Source organism: Pelecanus crispus, chromosome Z (assembly GCF_030463565.1).
Source record: "Pelecanus crispus isolate bPelCri1 chromosome Z, bPelCri1.pri, whole genome shotgun sequence".
Taxonomy (NCBI): Eukaryota; Metazoa; Chordata; class Aves; order Pelecaniformes; family Pelecanidae; genus Pelecanus; species Pelecanus crispus.
Genome location: NC_134676.1, coordinates 64,734,792 through 64,742,874, shown reverse-complemented (window position 1 = coordinate 64,742,874; position 8,083 = coordinate 64,734,792).

Below are 8,083 nucleotides of genomic sequence, written 5' to 3'. Positions count from 1 at the left end.
CCCCCCCCCCAGTTTCTATACTGAGCATGGCATCATATGGTATGGAATAGCCCTTTGGTCAGTTTGGATCAGCTGTCCTGGCTGTGCCCCCTCCCAGTTTCTTGTGCACCTGGCAGAGCATGGGAAGCTGAAAAGTCCTTGACTAGCATAAGCAGTACTCAGCAACAACTGCAACATCAGCGTGTTATCAACATTCTTCTCCTACTAAATCCAAAATACAGCACCATGCCTGCTACTAGGAAGAAAAATAACTCTATTCCAGCCAAAACCAGGACAATTTGATATTTGTGGTTCTTTCCCCCAGCTTTTTTTTTGTCATTGGACCATTTATACTGTGTTGTGCTGCCACTTTCAATCTTCCTTACATCATGGTTTATTCTTCTTATAGAGTGTTTTTTTTCTGGCTGGATTTTTGTCATCAGCTTATCGTCACACTGCTGCTATGAGCACATGCTTTGATCACAGAACTGCTTGCTGTTTGCCCTGTGGCTTCTCTAAATGTCATTTCTTGGTATTATTTCACTTCAGAAATAAACATTTGCTTGATGTGCTTCCATTCTCCTGTGCTATAAAGGGGGCTGCTTGTGCAACAGATGATTTACTCAGTGCTTCATTGTACATGTATCTGTCGAATTTTCCCCTTGTTGAATTTGTGGAGCCATCCTCATATTGCTTGACAAAGTTTTCTGTTATAGGTAATTGATGCTTGAAGTGGCAAGAATAGCGCTGAAGCATACATTTAGCTGTGGCTTCTTAGAATTGGCATAAGGAATAAAAGAATTAATATTTATGATACTAAAACCCCAATTCTGAACAGTGCATTCAGAAACTCAATTTGGCCCAGTACGTTTACTAGGGAATGGCCTGGGGCTAAAGAGTTATGATCTGAAAATTTAATTTGGAGACATTGCTAAGGGTATGTTTAATCTCTGCCTAACTGCAAAGCTTTCTCACATAAAAATTGCTTTGATTTTATTAGGCAGATCATGACAATAGCTGAGGTCAGCAGAGGTAGCAACTGGATGTCTATGGCAAGACAGTGTGATCTAATTCTTTTCCCAAGGAACAGTGGAAATACAGTCTGCAGGCCAATCATCTTGATTGGTGCAGGCATTCTTCCGAGCACAAGAGGAATTTTGAAATACTAGGGGCTGGAGGCAAGGAGGCAGATGATTAGAAGATAAATGGTCTTTGCATGAGGTCAGGCAATTTTTCTATAGGGACATTGTGATCAAATGTTCCTCTGGACATGCTGAATTAATTTCATCCTAAAATAGTACTGAACCCAGGTAAGTAGATGAAATGTGTTATGCAAACTCTTCCTTTTACTCTGCTCCTGTTCTCTCTTTTTTAAGGCATTTTGTCTATGGGTGAAATAGCCTAATATAGTTGCAATAGGCCCTCTAAGTGCAGAGTTCTCTCCCTTATATTGAAGTCAAGTTAATGCAAAAAGTCTGTCCATGGCTCAGAACCACACTAATTGCTTTCATTAGAAGGCAGGAACACCCAAAGCAAAGCTCTTGTAGATGGATAGCTTAGGAAGGAGGTGCTATAGAACTCAAAGGAGAACTATGAACTGAGGAGGTGTAGGTAGTAAAGTTACTATCTAAAAGCTGAACGCCACTGCGTTTTCTTCTGGCTACATTTGAAACAATAAAAAAAGTTGTATGACCTGCTTATTCTTTTAAAAGGCTGCTGTCTTTTTGGGAAGTGTGTAGACAGCAGACCTGAAATGGATGGATGCATCCAAGCTCCTGTGGGGGATGGAAGGTCAGGCCAATACCAGTTAGTGAGCACTCTCCATTGCTGTGGGACTTTCTGAAGTGCTAACTGTCCTGGCAAGCTGTATAGAGAACTGAATCTGGGTACTGGACTCTACTCATGAGAGGCCTTTTGAGCTGTATCAGAGGCGCACAGCAGCACTTGCCCTGTCAGTATCAGAGTGTGCATCAGTGAGGATGAGGCACAGCTGGTGTCCACTGACTCTTAGACGCAGACTTGGGCTGATAAGGGAAGTTTGGCCAGTCTAGAAACAGAAGTAATTTAAAGAGCTGAGAGCTGTCCAGGATTAGACTCACACACATGGCAGAGAAATGGCTGGTCTGAACCCACAGCCCAAGAAGAAGGGTGAAGGAGCAGCCCATGGGCACATGTGAGAGGAGATTTTAACTGCTGCCAGCCCAGTGCTGGATGGGCACGTCCAGCCTGGTTTGGAAGCTGGATAGCTCAGTTGGCTTGCTGAGAGACAGAGTGTTGTGTTGCAGTCACAGTATGTTAGCATAAATTCAGTCATTAATGTAGCTACACAGCTTCTGCACAAGAGTTGGGTTCAACGTGGAATAGAATTTTCTCTGCCCACACTTTGCTGTTAGTAGACCTCTTCCTAAACAGCTACAGCTGTTTAGGCTAAACAGCTATAACAAGTGGAAGACAAAGGAGTCTGAAAGGAGGGCAGGGATGCAATGAAAATAACAGTAAATATAAATAGCTTGTAAAACAGGAGAAGTAATCTTAGCTCTCCAGTTCTTTAGTTTCCATTGTCTTTTGGTAGAGATTACTTCTAACATTTTTCTAAAATGATTTGCATACAAACTCTAAATGGCTGGGCTATTCCCATCTAGTGACTGCCATGAAAAATATAGCTTGGTTCATTATGAAGTTACTTAGTGAAAATGTTTTTTCTTGGAAATTAAGTATTTCCCTTCAGAACCTTGAAGAGTCTTTGACAATGGCAATATGAAGATAATGATTCTTACACCTTTTGAAAGAAGAAAGCAAGGGAGAAGGGTTTCTTGAGCCTTGGATGTGCATGTGGTCCTCAGATGGGGTCTAACCCATCATTTAAAGTGCTATCAGACTCAGAATTGGTACTACTGGTAAAAAGAAGTTTTGCACAATTAGATCTGTGCTATCACAAAGCAGTTGGAAAGCAACCAGGTTTGATCACCAATTGTTTGGTAAAAGTTCTTTTATTATTCACTTTCTTTCCACTGCCCCTCTGTAGCTGAATGTTCTGACATACAGTCAGCAGATCTGTACTGTTTTACTACAGCACTTCTTAGTCTCAGACTTGATTTCCATATGTCACAGCACAATTCAGCAATTACTCATTGTTATTTATATGTTAAGATGTTGCATTATTCGCAAACACCCACATATTGGAAATAGATATAACTCTGAGTACAGTTTAGATTATGCTGTTAACAGCAACCCACATTTTCATTTAGGAGTTTAAGAACCAGGGGATTTCAGAAGTCATTTTTTTGGTTCCCTAGCTTCTTTATAACAGTCTTTACTTTTCCTATCCTCAGACCTACATCTCTGTCATCAGGCCCTGCTCTTTAAAGAAATTCTTAAAAATTATACAGCTGCAGAGATCATTAGAGTAGACCTCCTCATTTAAAGCTAAGTGGATATCTTCCAAAGTGGTTTGATGTTTCTACCATACACACCATGATAGATATCTTAAATGTGTGAGTTGGGTTTATGAAGCAGCAGTAGCAGCCTGTGTTAATACTATTCTCTGCTTCTAGTGGAATGGCAGAAGAGTCCGTATGCTCACAAAACCAGTAGATTTATCCTCACTTGTTGCTCCTCTGGTGCCAGCTGTTATTTCTCTCTGTTTTGCTTCTTGCCAGCAGATAGGAAATCCCTACATAGACAGTGAAAGCCCTTTCTGAAGTTTTTCCTCCTTCTTTTATCTCCAGCTGAGAGGAAGTATTGCTATCATGTAGCATCTCTACTCATCGGCTACTGCAGAACAGGAAATAACCATATGGACGTTCATATGATAGGCACATTAAACAGCAGGGAAGATTTCTGAAACAGTAGATTAGTGTATCAGTACAAAATAAGGCTATTATTATTTTGTTTTAGATGGAATGTTTTTCTTACTTCTGTCTCATTTCTATCTTGAGGTTGTCTGTACAGAAATACTTTACAATAAGCATTTCAGATTCTGAGGCTACACATAATAAAACTGTGACTTGATAGCCATCATTGCTATCAGATACCTGCTGGCCATCACACAAAGCTAAACATGTGACAGTTAGACCAAAGGAATGCTGAACTCTTGCTGTACAGGGTATTGCCATGGAAGACTTATAGCTTCACTTTTGGAGAAGACGTTTCTTTACTGTGCTGAGGTTGTTAGATTCAAAGTAATGGTGTTTCAGAACAGTAGTTTCAGCTTCCTGGGCTCATTAGAGCTCTTCAGGATTGGTGTTGCAGAGAAAGCTGTTCTTCCAGTGTTTCTCTACAAATTGCCCCTCTTTACTTTGAGGCACTTTCCCCAGTTTTAGAGCTCTGCTTTCCATTTAATGTTTTGAACAGGTTAAAACAGTAGGTGGCTGCCTAGGGGAATGGTTGAGTCACCACCCCTGGAGGTATTTAAAAGATGTGTAGGTGTGGCACTTAGGGACATGGTTTAGTGCTGGGCTTGGCAATGTTAGGTTTATAGTTGGACTCAATGGTCTTAAGGGTCTCTTCCAACCTAAATGATTCTATGATTCTATGTTTTTATTTGTCACCATTTTCTTTGTAAATTGGGCAGGCTGTATCACTAAGGCTAATCTGAAAAACTGAATATGTTTTCCTTTCCTTATAATCAATTACGAAATTTTGTTTCCTGTCTTCTGGGTAAACTGTCAAGAATTGTTATACTCCGGCTTTGTTTGACTAAGTTGCTAGGGGATTCATTGCAAGCACTAAAAATCCCATGGTATTATGTTTGTTAAAACTAAGAAAAGCCATGTCACTGGCATCTGAAACTCTCATTGTTTGTTAACTCAACCATGCAGTTCGGTTTTGTTGGAGTTTTTTTAAAAATACTGGTCTGTGCCATCTCCTGAATAGCAATGAGAAAACTGATTCAGTGCAGGACTTGAACATCTGCTTGACAGTAAACGTTCAGTAATTCCACTGACTACAATGAAAGTGCTCATGTACTTAAACACCTTTTAAGTGCTTTTCTGGGTGGGACACATGTTTTAAACTGATGTGACTCAAATCACATCAACTTAACAATAGCTCTAAAGATCCTTATAATTAGGCTTACTGGAACAAAAGACTTAAGTCTACAATTGCCTAGGCTACTTAATTGCCCAGACTATGTTTCTGGTCTTCTTTCCTTCAGTGCGATAAACTCAGTATGCCACTTAACACAGGACTTCCCCAGATTTCTCCTGACATGTTTATAGTGTTTTTGCTTTGTTATAGCCACTTTCTGACTTTACAAAGTTTGGGTGCTGCCTAGTTTCCTTTCTATAAAAAGTTCCAAGGAATTCAATTAGCTTATTTGAATGTGCTTGTAATGTAGACTGAGAAAGGTCTCCTCTTTGTTGCCACAATTAGGCTTTCCCCTCCAAGTTGTCATGCTGTTGCAGGACATTCTACACCTGCAGAAACTAGCAGCTTTCACAGGCACTTCAGTCAGAATAATTCATGCATGCTGTATGCTACCTTTGCTCAGAAGTGCAATTTGTGGCACAGGGTACTTTGTTTTCTGTCTTTAATGCAGGTTCCCCCACCCCACACACACCCAAATCCCGGGATGTCTGAAGGCATCCCTACCTGTGTGACATTTAAAGAGGAAAAGATGGAAGAACTACGATGTGTGACTGATTCACAGAAGATTGTAATATTTTACATATGTAAAGTGCTTATTGCAGGTGTGTGATAGTTACGTACACTTCTTGAGCTGAATAAAATTCTCAGTCTTTCATTTATTTTTTTATTTAGAAAGTTGGTCAGACTATAACCACATAGTTATGCAACAGCCCTGCAACAACCACTGTAAAAACATTACTTATGAATATTTACTAACTTTTTAGTAACTAAATAAATAATTGTTTAGTTTCAGGCCATTGCTTATTACAGCATCTCTTTTAATTTGCATGCAGTGACCACAGAATAATCTCACAAAAGTCTAGACTAGTTACAAAAATGTGCTGTCCTGCTCTGCTACCTGTGTAATTCATTTACTGCCATTTGCTTCCTCTGGAGTTTGTTGGGGCTGGCTGGAAACTGGAGAGATGAGCTCCAGAAACATTTGTTTCTTTTCACTGTCTCCATTTACTTAAAATGGGTCCATGTCTAGTCTCCTCTCACCTGGGTGTGTTTTGTCACAACATCCTGCTCGCCGGAGGCCTCTGCAAAATTACAGCGGTGTGAAATGCGTGCAAGTGGAAATGCAGGCTGAGATTTCACAACCCATATGAGGGTCAGTCTAAGAAATGGTCCATCTGTCTGTCCCCACCCCATCTCCAAAGCTGAGATCTTGCTGCTGCGTGCTGTCTTCTGCTCGGTGGTGTGCTGTCTTCTGCTCAGGAGGCGGGAAATGTTACAAGCCTGATGGGTGCCCTGATGAAATTTGATGACTACATTGCAGCCAACGAGATCAGGTGTCAGCTCTGGTCATAGAATGCGATTATTGGTGTCAGGTTCATAAATGTTTTAAGTACCTTCACCATATTAACCTGAAATTTTGCCAGCTATTCTTCTTAAGCCTTCCTCACTGAAAAGGGAATCATAGGTAAATCGTATAGAGAGGGAAAGAAAGGAAATTTGTTTTTTTTCTAGTGCAAATAAAACACAAAAGGTTACAATTATGTGCAATTATGAAAATTAAGCTGTACATAGTATGTGTAAAAGTAATGAAGTAAGGGATGTTTGTTGCCATACAAAGGACAACCCACAAGAGTCAATTAGCTGACAAGCTCTCTTTCCACAAAGGGTGTCCAATACATGTTTTCCTCTTTTTTCTCCCACATCACCTTGGCTTAGGGTATATTTTCTGAGGGAAGCATGTACAGAGTGGACGATTTTATTTTGCATGAAATAATGACTTTAAAGTAATCTGCACAGTGTAGAGTTGATTAACATAGTTAAACCTCCCACCACCAACAACCAACAGAAGCTAATCATGAAATAGCGATACAAACCTTACTCTAGAAATTAAGAAAGCAGCTCCATCAGGAAATTAGTCATAGTCATCATCTAAAATGGAAGGAAAAAATTAAACATCATAAGGGTTCTAAAATTCGGTTGCTTTTTGGTGTAACATAAAACCTCTCCCACAAACTCACAGCAAGCAAAGTATCATAATTTCTACCAATCTCACCTCTTTATTTTCTCCTTGCTTGCAAGGCATCTATTCATACTGAGTGTAATAACCCCACTGAAGGCATGAATCATACTTTCTAGATGTTTTGTAATAGCTTGAAGCCACCATCAGCTGAAGAGCAGTGTATAATAATTGGGGGTATTGGGGGTAGCATTAGGTAGCAAACCTTCTTTATGTACAACCTCTAGAGACAGGTTATGGACAGGCCTGACTTCTTTTATCTAAAGCAGCGTACATCCTGCAGACAGATTTCTGAACATGTTAATCATTATTTCTAACAAAATGGTTTTCAGCTACATTAAACAATGTTAGAAATCAATATTTTTTCCAACCTCCCTCTTTGAATTCACTGCTTGTTTACAAAAAACAGGTGATGGTTTTACAAAACCATCTATGAAATAAAATTTTTGTTTACAGAAGTTGTTTGGTTGCCCTGGACATTCAGTATTCTGCACTTCCAAGAAATATGCAGGTTCACTTCTTATACCCATTCCTCATTGCCCATGAAATATGGGCCTATGCCCAAAATAATCATTGATTTTTTACATTCTGAACACTGCAGTCCTTGCTAGTTGATCAATATTAATTTCTTCTAAACAAAATCATCTGTCTTTTGTGCTGTCCTGAAAAAAATGTGTGAGAAACTTCCTTCTGTTTGGTCCTGACCTTTGAAACATCCTACTCAGAAGGTGAGATGGGTTGTTAACAGGAGTTGCTTTCACAGTTAGAAGTGAGGACACAGGCATGAGGAAGTTGTTTATCTTACAGTTCTGATTTGTTCTTAATAATGGTACACAAATAAGCCTGAAATATTATAAAAATGAGTGCAGCTAACCTTATGAAAACCCGAAAATGTCACTGCTCAGGCATACCTGATCTGAAAAGCTCCTGGTAAATGTTGAAGTGTGGCATTAATGGGAGATTAATGAATTAATTAATTTCTTCTGATCCTTAAGTGAG